The sequence below is a fragment of the Ruditapes philippinarum genome, unplaced genomic scaffold (genome assembly GCF_026571515.1).
Source record: "Ruditapes philippinarum isolate M1 unplaced genomic scaffold, ASM2657151v2 ctg1332_1_1_1_1, whole genome shotgun sequence".
Taxonomy (NCBI): Eukaryota; Metazoa; Mollusca; class Bivalvia; order Venerida; family Veneridae; genus Ruditapes; species Ruditapes philippinarum.
In genome coordinates, this window is record NW_026853962.1 from 235,455 (window position 1) to 253,408 (window position 17,954).

Here is a 17,954-nt window from a genome sequence, read left to right on the forward strand (position 1 = left end):
GGCCCTGCCAAGGGGGGGAGGGGGGCGGAAGGAGGGGGGTAGATTGTTGTTTTTCATTATATGTGTGTAGTAAAAACTTAACATCGTGAAACATCTTCTAATGGGTGTCTTCCAAGTTTGTTCAAATAAAAGCCCTGGGGTTTAAACTGGCCCCGCTCCGGGTGCCTTTATACAGGTGAGCGACCTCAGGGCCATCATGGCCCTCTTGTTTTATGACAGCCACACTTTATCCTTGCATATCCTTAACAAAGAAACTTAAAAAAAAGAAAATAGTTGCCTCGAATGGGATTTGTACCCCACACCTCTGACACACTAAACGAGCGCGTTATCCCTGCACCACGGAGAAATTATACGAAGAAAGCCTAAATAAAATCAAGTCTATGGTATCATCTGAAGGTCCAATACCAAAGTTGTACAAATTTTGTCCCTAGTGTCAAAATTGGCCCCGCCCCAGGGGGTCATAGGTTTTTCTAATATGTATATAGTAAAACATAAAAAAATCTTCTTCTCTGAATTGGCAAAATCTACAGGTAAGATATTTGGCATGAAACATTGTGTGGTAGACCTCTACCAAGATTGTTCAAATAATGGCCCTCGGGTCAAAATTGGCCCCGCCCTCGGGGGTCATTGATTTTCATTATATACATATAGTGAAAACTTGAAAAATCTTCTGGTCTGAAAGTAAATGGCCTAGAGCTTTGATATTTGGTCTATGGTATCATCTATAGGCCCCAAAACCAAAGTTATTCAAATTTTGTTCCTAGAATTAAAATCGGCCCCGCCCTGGGGGTCATTGATTTTCCCTATATGTATATAGTAAAAACTTAAAAAATCTTCTTTTAAAGAACCCAAAGAGCTAGAGCTAAGATATTTAGCATGAAACATCTTCTAATGGGTGTCTACCAAGTTTGTTCAAATAAAAGCACTGGGATCAAAATTGGCCTCGCACCAGTGGGTCATTGATTTTCCCTATATGCATATAGTAAAAACTTTAAAAAAATTCTTTTAAAGAATGCAAACAGCTAGAGCTAAGATATGGAATCGGGAGGGGGGTATAGTTTTGGCGTTGTCCGTCCGTCCGTCCGTCCAAATTTCGTTTCCGGAGTAGTTCTCTACAACTACTGGCTGGAATTCAACGAAACTTACGGGGAATCACCAATATCAAGAGGAGATGCGCATATCGTCGGCTTGTTCCGGTCAGACACTTTAACTCAGAGTTATGGCCCTTGATTAGTTATGCAGTATGCATATAGAGTAAAAAATCGTTTCCGCACTACTTCACTGCAACTACTGGCTGGAATTCAACGAAACTTTATGGGAACCTTCAATACCAAGAGGAGATGCGCATATCGTCGGCTTGTTCCGGTCAGACACTTTAACTCAGAGTTATGGCCCTTGATTAGTTATGCAATATGCATATGGAGTAAAAATCGTTTCCGGAGTAGTTCTCTGCAACTACTGGCTGGAATTCAACGAAACTTTATGGGAATCATCAATATCAAGAGGAGATGCGCATATCGTCGGCTTGTTCCGGTCAGACCCTTTAACTCAGAGTTATGGCCCTTGATTAGTTATGTAGTATGAATATAGAGTAAAAATCGTTTCCGCCCTACTTCTCTGCAACTACTGGCTGGAATTCAACGAAACTTTATGGGAACCTTCAATACCAAGAGGAGATGCGCGTATCGTCGGCTTGTTCCGGTCAGACACTCTCTAACTCTGAGTTATGGCCCTTGATTAGTTATGCAGTATGCATATGGAGTAAAAATCGTTTCCGCGCTACTTCTCTGCAACTACTGGCTAGAATTAAACGAAACTTTATGGGAACCTTCAATTCCAAGAGGAGATGCGCATATCGTCGGCTTGTTCCGGTCAGACACTTTAACTCAGAGTTATGGCCCTTGATTAGTTATGCAGTATCCATATAGAAAAATATTTGTTTCCTCGCTACTTCTCTGCTACTACTGGCTGGAATTCAATGAAACTTTATGGGATACTAAGAGGAGATGTGCATATAGTCGCCTTGTTCCGGTCAGATACTTATAACTCAGATTTAAGGCCCTTGATTAGTTATGTAGTATGCATACATCTCATTGGCATTTCCAGATTTTACTATTTAACACAAAGTTATGGCTCTGTTATTGCCCTGAATATTTATCAAGTTCAAAGAATATTACTGTTTATGCCATGATTAATATATAAATAAATCCTTATGTCTTCAGTTGTTGTGTTAATAATAACCAGTACTCGGCGGGGGATATAAATTCAACGAATTTGCTTGTTCAAATAAAAGCCCTGGGGTCAAAATTGGCCCCGTCCCAGGGGACATTGATTTTCCTTATATGTGTATAGCAAAAACTTAAAAATCTTCTTCGAAAAAACCTGAATAGCTAGAGTTCAGATATTAAGCATGAAACATTGTCTAGTAAGTGTCTACAAAGATTGTTCAAATAAAAGCCCTGGGATCAAAACTGGCCCTGCCCCAGGTGTGTCATTGTTTTTAACTATATGTGTAAAGAAAAAAACTTGAAAAAATCTTCTTTTAAAAAACCCAACAAGCTAGACCTTAGATGTTTAGCATGAAACATCTTCTAATGGGTGTCAACCAAGTTTGTTCAAATAAAAACCCTAGGGTTTAAACTGGCCCGCTCCGGGAGCCTATATACAGGTGAGCGACTTTGGGCCATCATGGCCCTCTTGTTACAATACGTAATGCGTAGGGCAAAAGCGCAATAAAATTGACAACAGTGTATGATACTTTAAGGCTTTAATAGTCGTGATTCCATGTTATATCAACCAGAAAACGGGAAGGGGCAAAAGCCGCCCCGGACGAAAGCCCCCCCCCCCCCCGTCTTAAAATGACAAGGTGGACATAAGCCCCCCCCATGAAATTTACACATAGGACAAAAGCCCCCCCATAAAAAGTAAAGGTAGGACAAAAGCCCCCCCCCATGGTCAATCAAATTTACATATAGTGTATTAAAGTTGTGTTTTTTATGTGTTTAAAAGATATGTATGGACATCACATGTAGGTGACATAAAGCACAGGATATTAATTTGATCCCTTTACAAATTTACAAAAGTGATTAAACATTACTACTCTTCTGACCCTTGTTGTGTATATGAAAAGCTATGAATTCAGTATCGCATGCATGCATTATTTCATCTGTTATCATATACTTTGTTATCACTTCAATATATACATTATAAATAAACATTTAAACAAATTCTTTTCATTTTTATTTAGAAGTTTGTGTGAAATTTGATGAATTTGAGCACCTGTGCATGTGAAAAAAGATGGGGGGCTTTTGTCCTACCTGTATTTTTGATGGGGGGGGGGCTTTTGTCCTATGTGTAAATTTCAGGGGGGGGGGGGGGCTTTTGTCCACCTTGTCATTTTTAGACGGGGGGCTTTCGTCCGGGGGGGGGGGGCTTTTGTCCTACACTCCGAAAACAGTTATTTTGGGATGACTTAAAGCGGTAAGTACTTAACCTGTTCTGTTCTGTTCTTAAAACGTCAATTGATATTTATAACAGATATTATAAATATGCAGGACTAATAATCCAATGGTCAAAAGGCGCATACAAAAGACGTCTCATTAGATGACTTTTTCATCCGTAATTTAAATTTAAACAGCAGGGAGTTAAAGATTAAATTCTATTACCCCTGTATTACATAATATTACACAATGTGTATTGTACACTAACTTTGGATTGGATTGGCCAGGCGGTAAGTGTCAAACAGATTGACACGCTGCCGTGGTTGTTTGTTTCCAGCTAGATATTGTATAAATATCATTCAACCGGGACGTTTTAGAACTATCACATAGTTAATCACGTACAATTATGAAAATCGTAATTTAAGTAACTTTAATATATACCATCTCATCAATGTTTATTGATTTGTGAAGTGACAATTAGTGTGACTTGCATTAAAAAAATATTAACATGTGTTACGAGGAACTTGATAAAATGAGTGTTATTTCACTTTCCTTAAAGATTTTGAAGGAAAAAACAATTTAAAATATATTTATGTGACTTAAAAATTATCTGTTTTGCATCACAGTCAAATAAAGGATAAAATCAGGTAAACTGAACACTAAAAATGCATTATCACCGGGCCTGTTCTGACTATTTTCAGAATGCTAATTAACCTCGATTTCATATGTTATAAAGTTTCTTTTATCTTTTTTATGAACTATTTCAACAACAATTTAGTTGACTCCCATTTGAATAATAGATATAATTCCACACTTTCTTTTAAAAAAAAGCTCAATGTCAGGTCCGTGACCGTAAGCGGGCCCACCGTAAGGGGGAATTCTTAAACAATTTCCTTTTCCATGCCTTTTTATGGCAATGTTGGCAACAAAGCTATAAAGGAATTTTTTCTATTTTTGTTTAAAGCTGTTTTATATAATTTTCTACCTTTTACCTTAAACTAACTCGGAATTGTCTATGAACTTCTTCTATATTTTCTATGTAAGACTATGCTTTTTTGCCCTACGCAGATTGCACATGTGCGGGGAAATACTACTTCCGGTCGATTTATCATTGCAACGGACCGCGTCGTAAAAAGGTCTATACATTGCTTGATAATATAATCCATTTTTGTCATCAAGGCCATGTTGATTTTAACCTATTGACCTCAAAATCAATATGGGTCATCTTCTGGCCAAGGTCAATGTCCCTAACAAGTGACTCAAACTAAGGCTTATTTCTTCCTAAGTTATTAATGAGACAAGGAAAATATGACGTTCCTACTGTGTATTGCTAGGCAAGCTGATAGATGAGCAATAAAGAAATCGATCAGTTTGTGAAACACCCGTTAATGGACTGCAGTATAGAATATTGAAACAGTAATATTGAGTCTTTAGTGATGTTATCTAATGAAAGACATGACCTGGCTTGAACTCTATACAAAGTCAATTAATTGAATCATCCTACACGACTTAATTACCAAATTATAGTACAGTGAAATTTGAGAAAACCGGGCGCTGAAAAAATCGGAACTCTCTAAATACCGGACGAATTATTCAGTCCCAAATTTTCCCTTCTTTAAACATTGACAATACCGGAATCTGTAAAAATCGAATATCGGACAGTTGATAGGGGACTACAAAGTCAATTATATAGACAATTACCCTGACAATACCGTACGACGAAGGTGTGTACGACCTTGTGTACTAAAACGCTACCTGAGCGGTATCTGAACACTGATTGTCTTATTTGTTAATTATGTCTCTTTTCACAGTTTGATTTATTGTAAAGCATAGCTTTTACCGTTTTATATAAATGCCAAAATGCACGATGAATTGGTAAGTTAAAATCAGTATGAATAAAGAATAGAGTATTTTTATATTGCGTTGCTTTTTGTATATTCATTTCCCAAAATGACAACGCAATGGAAACGACATTTATCGGCGCTAAGTTCTATTCCATGGCCGAAAAGAATTCGACGAGAACTGTCGATAAGTGACAAAGTTAAATAAATTAAAGACAGTGACACTTTGCCTAGACCTACTTTAAAAATCTTTATCTGACAAATATGGCATCGGCAATATTTACAATGGGAGCATTATTATAAACAAATAAAGTAAAATATGTTCGTTAAATCATTATCCATTACCCAAATGCATATACGGATGTAATCGGACCATATGAGGTAACTGCTGTTGGTTTAAATCCAAAATTTTATTGTATTAATAGGACAACAAGATAAAGTTTCCTTTTAAAAGGAAAGGCTTGCTCAGTTGTGCCATCATCCCTTCTCTTTAAAATTGTTTTTTTTTGTTTCAATTTATTATCACAATTTTTTTTTAATTACGTATTTGTATATCATAAAGGGTTTATTTAGTGTTTTTTTTCTCGAAAAAAAGTTTCACTTTTAAACGGATATGTAGGGTTTTTTCGTTTTGGCAGTTGCTAATTTCATTTATATAGCAGCTTTATAGACAAGTAAATGCACTAAAAGACTTCGTTAACGTGGTACCAATTAATAAGCATGCACCTAAAATATCTATGATCGACAACACAGGAGATCAGCACGTGGCAAGGTTAATGATATGCATGGGCTATTTTTAGATTACCTCACCAAGACGTTTAAACTCTGTCAGTAGATCTAAATATAACTTGATCATGCACTAATATTCTGCGTGATTCGGTCACGATCTTTTGATAAGCAGGACCGCCCTTTGGAGACGGAATACTACTACAGTAACCATTCTCTATTGTATAAAACTAATAAAGACAAAAACCAATTATAAAAGAAACTAACTTTTGCGTCTTGAAAAAGAATTGAAACGGAATCAAGTAAAAATAGAAATCCTATTTATATAAACAAACTTGGATTACCGAAGTAACTAAAATAGCTTAGATTTCCGTAATATTACTACGTCTGATTCCGCAGTATGACGGAATCGCCCGAATGTCACGATTGCAATCGGAACTACATCGGCTATTATCATTAATCCGAAGAGTGACGGAAAGGGCCGAAAAGTTGCGATTGGCACGATTGCAGCTGGTTTCCCGTTCAACCATGCACTAACAAATGTAAGCAGGAAACCACCTAACCGGAACAAGTTTTCCAAATCAAATGTCTTGCAGCCGTGGCTAAGCCAACAAGCAAGAAATGCATCAAGTGAAGATGAACTAGAAGACATATGATGACAAGATATTCTTATAAACTTTTCAATGGTTTTTATCAGAATTGCATATCACTTATGAATGAGCGGACGAAAGACATAGTTCATTATGAACTTTGATTGGCATGCTAGAGATTAGAATATTACTTGTTATTTCTTTATGATCGTGGTTATTTATAGCAACGGATATACATGTATACAATCTTTTATAATCCATATGTGTAACGCATGATCAACACCACACTTGTGTAATTGTCCCTTATTATTTTATCGCTATTAGCGAAGACCCCCTCTTAAGGTATCTGTTCACACTTAGTAAAAATATGACACTGGTTATATTACCATGTTGATCATGTTGAGCATAATTGTTTATTATACAATAATTGTAATATCTATTAATTTTAATAAAAAATACAGATTTTATTAATATTGTTATCTTTTTTGTGTGTTTTATGTGCTATTTTAATACTGAGTTTTTATGTTTACTACTCTTTTTATTAAAATTGTAAAATAAATTTTAAGAATTCAATTGTCATATTGACCGACGATTATAAGTCAAAACTTAACTGGAAAAAGTCAGTAAATTATGGTTAATCTTTCAATATATAATATTGTTTATTCTTAAACCATGTTCATGTACATTTCTATTTTTCTTTATCATTTTTTGAATTATCAATCAATTGAATAATTCATAAAATCTAATTTGTAACTTTGAATAATGCCTCGGCATCTTTACTAAACACGAATAACAAATTAAATAAAATGTTTCAAAGCTGATAGTGTCATATCAATACCATAAAAATGTACCTTTTTTCTAAATTATTGTACATATTTATTGTTTTTATCTCATATAGATATCAAAGTGCTGCAGCACTGAATGCGACGGACATGCAACCGGAGAGACATTAAGGCTTTTTAAGAAAGAAAAAAACACACACACACACAAGATATAACAGAGAAAATTTGTTCCATACAAGTTCGAGATTTGTAGAGCAATATATTTTATGTGTCCCCAATCTGATATAATTCAGATTTTCTTCTTTCCAGCATTGAAATACAGAATGAAATTTATGCCTAAAAACTCTGATCAAACTTGTAAATCAGTGTCCTTATCGATTTATTCCAAGGAATGATAAATATTTCTAAAATAAAACCATGCAAATTAACTTCAAGCATAATACATTATACATGTGAGAATGTTATTTAGAATTGGTTCGTGTTATATCATAGTGGGCATATAGACAATAAAATATAAGTCATTTGTATTTTTATTTCTCTTGGATATGTCTCATTAAAAATATTTTTGGTTAAAATCATCAGCAATTAAAAGTGTATTTTTTAGATTTTTTTTATTTACAAGGTAAAGATGTAGAGGCCAGAGCACATCGTTTTTATTTTAATTTAAATGTCACTTAAGCACTACAGTGTTAAGTTGTCCTTTTCAATTTCACACTAAATTCCATTTTCAACTTGTTTGCTTCTTACAATTGTATAGATTTTCTTAAAGTATTGCATGTAAACAAAGTAAATATCCGCTGCTTTATTACATGTATAATGTGTACTCCCTAATCGCCTGTCCGAAAGTCAGCACAGGTGAAGCAGAATCAGTTTTAGAATAGCGAAGGTTAACTCATATCGTGATCTAGAAAAATATGTAAACAAACCAGTAGAACTGATATTATAACTTCCTTCAATAAATATTACCATGAAAGACTACATGGTGGTAAAGTGTTGAAAAACTCTCTTGTAACATGCATTTTCAAAAATAGATATTTATACTAACCATTGTACTGTATCGAATTTATTAATAACTGCTGAATATTCAGCTAAACCCGCGGTATGAGTCACGAAAATAGTTCTTCTTTTATTAATGCGCGAGTTATTCTAGAGTCACGAAAAACTTTTGATTTGTTAATAATAATGTTTTGTATAATGTAGAAATATTTATTTCCTACTAATAATTTCTTGGAACTCGGAGCTTACACCTTTATTATAGTATAATTTGCTGTCCTACTTTTTCGACAGCTGTAAATCGTTTCGGCAGTAATTTTCATATTGCGCAATAATACTACGGGACTACAACGTTTTTATCAATCAAATACGTTCATATTTTAACTTGGATAACTTAATTTGAAATTGAAAAGGCTAAATATGGAAGATTTTAAGATATCCCGACAAAGTATGTGAGTTTTAAAGGATCAAATTCATGTACTATTTCATGGGCTGTTATTCGGTTGAGGACACTTTGCGCGATTGTAGCCGACGAAATCCCATGTGTAGATGACTTAGCTCTGAGGGCGCGTCCGTCGCAAAAATGAAACATGCTATTGTTGTTGGTGTTTTTTTTTTTTCGAATTGTATGTTTATGTATAATAATAATCAATAAATTTGAGAGTTGATCTGTGTTTATTAATAATTGTAACCAAACTAAGTGACAAACATTCATTTTGGGAAAAAGGCTTATTTATCTGTTAAAATATTTGTTCTGTTCTGTAACGGTATCAAACATCATTCTACTCCAAAACCGGGAGAGACCGGACAATAAACGTGTGGTACTATTCGCCGGTCGTCAAAATAGACCGGGAGAGACCGGAAATTATCGATAGGAGTACATCCCTCTATAAATAGATTTTCGAAATATTTAGGTCATCAACTCATCATTCTATATACATCACAGATTTATACGAGTAAAATGGTTTCCTGCGGGGAACATTTTAAATGATATAAAGATATTTCATTTAACTATTTTCAGATAAATAAACGTTTGTATCAGGAATATAGTTAACAATAATCGATCAATGTTTGTGCCGAATTACAGCTAATTAAGAACAAGAAACTATTACGTAATATTTCTAATTTTCTATAATTATTTTACCGTTTACCGTTTTTATATTTTACAAATACTGAAAATATACAAAATAAAAATATTCGTAGTGACATATGCCATAATAAATAGAGATAATTTCTGCGTAAACTTGTGTGTTTACTTTATTTTTTTTTGCTCGGAATCATTCATAAAATGGTAGGCCTATTTAATCATTTTCTTAAAAAGAAATACATTGTAATTGTTTTATCTTCGGCCTTCTCCCTTCTTCAACTAATATTTTTATTTTGTAGATTTTCAGTATTTGTAAAATTTGAGATAGATTTTAAAGAAACATTGATAATTTTCAAACACATCATTCAAGTTTTTCCACCCTAAACGGTAAAATAATTAAATAAAATTAGAAATATCACGTAATAGTTTCTTGTTCTTAATTAGCTGTAATTCGGACTAATTTCCTAGAGGTAAATCTGTAACGTTTCGGCAAACGGTATTTAGCTAGGTTTTCGAAAAGGTCAATTAACCAATCACGTACGGTTTACAGATCACATGCTCCTCCATGTATCGAAAACAGGTCACGTGCTCCTCCATGCCTCAAAAGTTAAACGCGTACCAATACCAAGAAAAGCATTGATGCAAAGCACTACAGACCGAATATCGTCAGATTCCACAGGCGACTATCCGCACTGTAAGGTCTATGAGGCGACGATGTACATTTGTAAGAGTCGCTGACGTTTCTAAATATCCCGACGGTGACATTACGAATAGACATTTATGAGTGACTTTGTTTTGGATTTTCATTTTGGTTTTTGCCTTTGTTACGTTTGCATTACTGTGATGACAAAGTGTGATACCCGTGGTTCTTCGATTTACTGGTGTATATTTGATTTTAAATATTTTGAATTATTTTCAGTTGTTAAGTTTGCGTTTTGTATTAAAGTTATGATATATATCTAATAGAGTCATTAGTGTTTTGTTTTCATGTAATAAGATGCATTTAGTGCGGGCGTGCGTTTTCATTGCCCTTAAGTACATATATGCTGGTGTGTTGTAATTATCTCTAGACATTAGTTTTCAAATGAATGACTTTATCGTTTATTAATAAAAATGAATTCTATAATCAAATCAATTCAGTTAACAAACGTCTATGCGAAATATCATACGACCAGGAATCTTTTGACACAGCAATACCAATTAATCTAGTATTTAGTCTACCAAATAGTGGATATAAACACCAACTCAAATGAAGAAAAGACTGACAAAGGTACCAAGAAACGCAAAAACAGAAGCAGAAACATAACCTGGTATAACCCACCATATACCAACATTGGAAAAACGTTTCTGAAAATACTAGACGAAGAATTTCCCAATGTTTAATAAAAAAAAAATGTTAATGAAATCGGTTGTATATAGAGCTACAGTGGAAACAAACGATGACAAGCCTGAACAAACATGTAGGACTAACAGAAAATACCTTCAAAACCCGATTTACAAACCATAAAGCATCATTTAGAAATCCTAAGCTTAAAACAGCACTGAATTTAGTAAATATATCTGGGGACTTAAAGAAGAAAACATCGACTTTAACATAACATGGAATATCTTAAAACAAGCCTCACCCTACAACCCAGCCTCCGACCGATGCAACTTGTGCCTATGGGATAAATTCTACATTATCTGCAGACAAGAAAACGCTACACTTAACAAAAGATACGAACTTGTATCAGCCTGCAGATATTCCAGGAAATACCTATTAAGCAACTTTAGAAACGAACCACCACTAACAGTATAAGTTACGCCCCTTTATTGAGAATCCACCATCTACACTTCATAGTTACGACCCTTTATTGAGAAACTACCATTTACACTTCTGATGATTGCGTTTTGCGCATGAAACTAATTAGTTAAGGACAATGTGTTTTTCAATGTGTTGATTGAATATAAGTCCACACACACATAATATATATATAAAGAATGTTCTGTTATAATATGAAGTAGATCCATTCAATAATAGCAAAGTAACAGCCAGTTACAGCCAAAAAAAATGAAAAATTCAATAATTTGACCTTCAAAGTCAAGGTCATTTATGAGTGAAGGTCAAAGTCTGTCTGGTTATTTTAAAGGACTATCCTTTAAGATTATTATGTTCAAGTTTGAAGACAATCCATTCAAAAATAACAAAAGTTACAGTCAATAATAGACAAAAAAATGACAATTTCAATAATTTGACCTTCAAAGTCAATGTCATTTATGAATAAAGGTCAAGGTCTGTCTGCTTATTTTTAAGGGATATCCTTAAAGATTATTATGTTCAAGTTTAAAGACAATCCATTCAAAAAAGTTACAGCCAATAATAGCAAGAACAAGCAAAATTTGGACTTTTGGCATTGAAGGTCAAGGTCATTTATGGATGAAGGTCAAGGTTAGTGTGGTCTACTGAAAGGTCTTGTCCCAAGGGTTGTTGTAGCCAAGTATGAAGACAATACACTAAGAACTAAAAAAGTTATGATACAGGTACATGTTTGCGGACGGCAACGGCAATGCCGCCAGGATCTACTTTTTTTTTTCAAAAAAAGTCGAGCTAAAAATGAAATCTGTAATCAAATCAATTCAGATGTACTTTAATTTTTTCATTATCATATAGTCTGCATTTACAACCTTTCCAACAAATTCATTTATATTGGAAAGAAAGTTAACAAGGTTTTTTCCATTATCAGGCTGTGTGACATACACAGTATTGAGTAAACATTTTTCTATTTTTGGCTACTGCGACCTACTTCTGATTTTCAACCAAGATGGTCCATGTTCAAACTCGGAGCAAAACCGTCAAACACATTCTTACCAAGTTTTGAGACAATTAGGGCAAAAGTCTGACCAGTAGAGTGTTAACAAGCAAATTCGTTGAATTTATATCCCCGAGTACTGGTTATTACTAACACAACAACTGAAGACATAAGGTTTTATTTATATATTTATCGTGGCATAAACAGTAATATTCTTTGAACTTGATAAATATTCAGGGATATAACAGAGCCATAACTCTGTGTTAAATAGTAATATCTGGAAATGCCAATGAGATGTATGCATACTTCATAACTAATCAAGGGCCATAAATCTGAGTTATAAGTGTCTGACTGGAGGCGGCTATATGCACATCTCTTTGTATCCCATAAAGTTTCATTGAATTCCAGCCAGTAGTTACAGAGAAGTAGCACGGAAACAATTATTGCTCTGGTTGTATACTGCATAAGTTATCAAGGGCCATAACACTAAGTTAAAAAGTCTGACCCGAACAAGGCGACGATATACGCATCTCGTCTTGGTATTGAAGGTTCCAATAAAGTTTTGTTGAATTCCAGCCAGTAGTTGCAGAGAAGTAGCGCGGAAACGAATATTTTTCTATATGCATACTGCATAACTAATCAAGGGCCATAACTCTGAGTTAAAATGTCTGGCCCCAACAAGGCATTGATATGCGCATCTTCACTTGGTATTGAAGGTTCCCATAAAGTTTTGTTGAATTCCAGCTAGTAGTTGCAGAGAAGTAGCGCGGAAACGGTTTTGCTCTATATGCATACTGCATAACTAATCAAGGGCCATAACTCTGAGTTAAAGTGTCTGACCCGAACAAGGTGACGATATGCGCATCTCCTCTTGGTATTGAAGGTTCCCATAAAGTTTGTTGATTCCAGCCAGTAGTTGCAGAGAAGTAGCGCGGAAATGATTTTTGCTCTATATGCATTCTGCATAACTAATCAAGGGCCATAACTCTGAGTTAAAGTGTCTGACCCCAACAAGGCAATGATATGCGCATCTCCTCTTGGTATTGAAGGTTCCCATAAAGTTTCGTTGAATTCCAGCCAGTAGTTGCAGAGAAGTAGCGCGGAAATGATTTTTGCTCTATATGCATTCTGCATAACTAATCAAGGGCCATAACTCTGAGTTAAAGTGACTGACCCCAACAAGGCAATGATATGCGCATCTCCTCTTGGTATTGAAGGTTCCCATAAAGTTTCGTTGAATTCCAGCCAGTAGTTGCAGAGAAGTAGCGCTGAAACGATTTTTACTCTATATGCATACTACATAACTAATCAAGGGCCATAACTCTGAGTTAAAGGGTCTGACTGGAACAAGCGCATCTCCTCTTGATATTGATGATTCCCATAAAGTTTCCTTGATTTCCAGCCAGTAGTTGCAGAGAACTAGTCCGGAAACGAAATTCGGATGGACGGACAACGCCAAAACAATATCCCTCTCCCGATTCCATCGGCGGGGGATAACAAACAAAATGACCAGAAGAGTGTTAACAACTAAATGTCATCGTCGGATACGCACGGTTGATTAACATGTAACATGACATAACTGATAAATGTTAATGGTTCGGCCTCGGGTATCCGACGATGCTATAAATGTGGACAGACCGGCCACAGTTGACATAAGATGGATGATAATTTGATAAATTTGGCACTGATGTAAACACAATACAATCCATTCTAAGACGTAAGTTTTTATTGTTGAAAACTTAATAAAATAACTTTTTTCTTCTTATTATTTCTTTTGTTTAATAATTTCTATATCTTAGCAAAAGTAGGGTGCGAAATCGAACAGCATTATACGAAAATCGGCACTGGAAGTTATTTCCGCTTGAAAAAATAACGTTAGTGATCTTCTTCTAGAATCGAAATAATATCGGTCTGAGCGGTCTTTATCGGCTATTTAACACCGGTTTTGTCGTTTTGATGCGAAAAAAATAACCACTCAGGCCTACGGCCTTCGTGCTCAATTCCTACGCATCAAAATGATAAACACCGCTCAGACCGATATTATTTCTTAAATCAAACATCCGCAGATGTGTTCATAGGGCGGTTATCATTGAACCTTCAATGTGACACTTTCGTGCCATTCCATGAAAAGCGGCGTATGGTCCCCAAGTAAAATGATGCGTGTGCAAACAATGAACTAAATAAAATGGAATTTTGGAAGGGAATTTTATTTCAATTTTTTGTCCCACACTAAACAAGTTTACATAAAAGGAAATTATAAAAGAAAATAAAAACAACTATAAATGTGATAGATACAAAAAAGAAAGGAGTGAAAGCAATTTTGAATATATTTTACCTACAAGTCTTTATCCGAATAAAGTCCGTATTATTATTTAATTGTGTCGTATAAATAAACGATCGTTCTTCAAAAATAATCCGTGAACTACTGCTGATTAAATAAAATTAGTTTAATCTTGCCAAAATTTGCTTTCATTATTGGTATTTTTCAATGTTTTCATATACCTACTTGAACTGTGAATACGTCGATATGTGGACTTAATTTGACTTTTAAATACCATAATTTCAACAAACACAGATTGTACTACGTATTCAGAAACATAATTATTCCTAAATGCATATTATACATTCTTAAAGCGTCGTTGTGAATTTTTGTAAAGTGTGGCTGCAACTTAGCAGAAACATTTAAACACGTGCAATAAATTTGTAAAAAAAATATCTAGATCACATATTTCATTACTGGACGATATAAAGACGATATTGAATGAGTGTACGTTTAACGAATTGAATAAAATTATATTATGCGAGCCTCTGTTTATAACATAAACTACGGCGTAGGAGTGTAATAAATAGAGGATACAAATGTATTCAAGTTTTTTTTATAAATTGAAAATAAGTATTTCATGAGTGGTGGCAGCAACGAGTAAATAGAGGATATTAAATGAGTGTAAGTTTAATACTGAATTTATTTAACGAGTTGAATAAAATAATATGTCATATAACATATCGTTATAGCGGTCTAATGTTAGTGTTAGACTATAATTATATAGACGCGTCAACGAATATAGAGAAGGTTTATCCGATGAGCTTGGCAAGCTTTAGCATTTGGAGGCGTATTTTACTCATTTGTGTCACAAGAATAGTAACAATTGTTTTTTAAACGTGCAAATATTAGAGTGGATTAAATGATAGTATGTGCAGTCGTGTCGGATAGTAGATGCGCGCGCGAGTAAAGCTATGGTTATGTCACTATACTTTATTTAATTTAGTTTGTTTTATATAAAAAATAAAAGCGACACGGGCCTTTAAGGAAACAGAAACGAAACAAACATAACTACATATTCCAGTATAATTCATGTAACAAATTACAATAAGTAATGACGAAACAAAAGCATGTTTTAAGATAATAATAGTCTTTCATATTTTCGACAATTCCACGCCATATATGACAGCTGGCTATTATTTTATCTATTTTAAAAGATTGCATTAAAGATTTCGTTGTGTGACGGGACAGTAATTGAATCAGTTGTACCTGTATATACGGCAGGGTTCAAAATACAAAAATGTCACGTATCACTGAACAAAATCTATAGTCAGAATGCCATAACATTGAAATGGTCGTCTGCAGAGAACGGTTTAGTGAGAAAATTAGCGGACCTTGACTTTATCAGTGTATTAAATCGTTATGATGTAATTATTCTATCGGAAGTGGGGCCTCCGTGGCCGAGTGGTTAAGGTCGCTGACTTGAAATCACAGGTCCCTCACCGCTGTAGGTTCGATCCTTATTCGGGTCGAAATCTTTCATGTGGGGAAGTCATCCAGCTGGCTTACGGAAGGTCGGTGGTTCTACCCAGGTGCCCGCTCGTGCCTGAAATAATGCCCGGAGGGGCACCTGGGGTCTTCCTCCACCAATAAAGCTGGAAACAAATCGACGAAAAAATCTCGGCGGGACGCTCTAAGATGGCCCGACTTGAGTGTACGGTCGCCCATATGGGCTTTCCGGCGGCGACCTTAAATAAACGCATTTAAAAAAAAAATTCGATCGGAAACTTGGCTGTCGAAGAACACGCACTTCAATCTTGACATTCAAGGGTATCAAAAATTTATACGGCAACAAATCTTTGAATACTAGAAAAGGACGATACAGTGGTGGAATAAGCATTTATTTAAAAAATAAACTTAAACCATACCTTAAAATAGTAGAGACAAATCAAACTGGTATAATATGGCTGAAAATATGTAAATCATTGTTGTTCTTAGATCAAGACGTATATATATATGCTGTACATATATTACACCACCTCATTCAAAAATAACTAACAGAAACGAAACAGACATATTTGAAATTCTAGAAACGGGCATAGAAATATATTTTTAACTTAAAATAATAATAGCCAAAAGTTCAGCGGACTATTTACGATTTAGCGATTAACAACATAAGCAGTTGATTAAATAAACAATACGTATAAAACTTTTTTAGTTTTATAAGGATTCTCAAATAAATTGATACATTTGTGTACATTGATAACTACCTTTTTTACATAGAACCACAACTAAAATCAAAGCACAGAAGGCGCTGAATTTGTTTTGGTCTCAGAATGTAAGAAAGGTACAGGTTGTGAGATTATATGTATAGTGCCACCAATGCTTTCCAGCGTTTTAATTGTAGTAAATTGGCTATAAGACTAATTGCAACGCTGATATTCAATCCAATATTTATTTTACTTAAACAATTTGAAAAAAATGAGTTGCCTTTACTGGGATTTGAACTCCAGACCTCTCGCTTCCTAAGCGAGCGCGAAAACCCTTCAGCCACGGTGAATTTATATGTGAACGGCCTGAAGAAAACCGTATTATTCTAAATTAGGGCTTGTAACGACTTTAACTGTTGTTTAACACAGATGTAAATAATCCTGGAGCTTACTATAAGCATGTATATTTATAAAGAATCAAAGGGCTGCAAGTTCTCTGGTATTTTCTGATCTTTGCAATCTAATTCATACTGTATATCTGTATGTATTTTCCTGTATAAGTTTATTTTTATGTATTATAATTCATTTTGCAAGGCACCAGAGTTTGATACATACGAAATTCTGCATAACTAGAGTTGCATAAAAATATCATTTATGTTCATTTTTACGACAGTTACACTTTATCCTTGTATATCATGGCTACATCCTTAACAAAGACACTTAAAAAAGAATTTAAAAAAAAAGTTTCCTCGACTGGGATTTGAACTCCAGACCTCTCACTCACTAAGCGAGCGCGTTACCCCTGCACCATTGAGAAGTTATACAAACAATGTTTGAATAACATCAAGTCATTCTAAATTTAGAACTTCCATTGCATTTCGGGTTTGTAATCCTTAATAATTTCGAGGTATTTTGTTCAGGATAAGCCTGTTGTTTAAAATTGAAGTAAATAATTTTGCGAAAATCTTCTCGCCCAAATAGTCCGACATGTAGAATCTATATATTCCACTACTCGGTTTGTGTAGTATTCGGTAATCGACATCGCTAAAAATAGTATTTTCGTTGATAAAATCATATTCATCCGCGTAATTTGTGATTGTGCATTTATTGACAATTATATAAGCCAACGCTATTTTTAAACTTTGAATGCGTTGTAATTTGTTGGATACTTGTAACAAAATAAAAATATTTCTTTCTTTTAAATCGCTAGTTTTAATCTGTTTTGAGAACTACTTG

At 34.6% G+C, this 17,954-nt stretch overlaps 1 protein-coding gene across 3 annotated transcripts in view; it reads right to left on the reverse strand.

Annotated features, from left to right (window-relative positions):
• Positions 1-17,954, reverse strand: part of LOC132738509 (uncharacterized) — a 65,295-nt gene that overhangs the window by 6,238 nt on the left and 41,103 nt on the right. The window contains exon 1 of one of the 3 annotated variants that reach the window (XM_060726014.1): positions 14,588-14,760. The exons of 1 other annotated variant lie outside the window; for it this stretch is intronic. The gene's annotated coding sequence lies outside the window, so the exon portion shown is untranslated. Of the gene's footprint in view, positions 1-14,583; positions 14,761-17,954 lie in introns of those variants that run through there. One more of the 3 variants, XM_060726013.1, reaches the window with a different exon arrangement.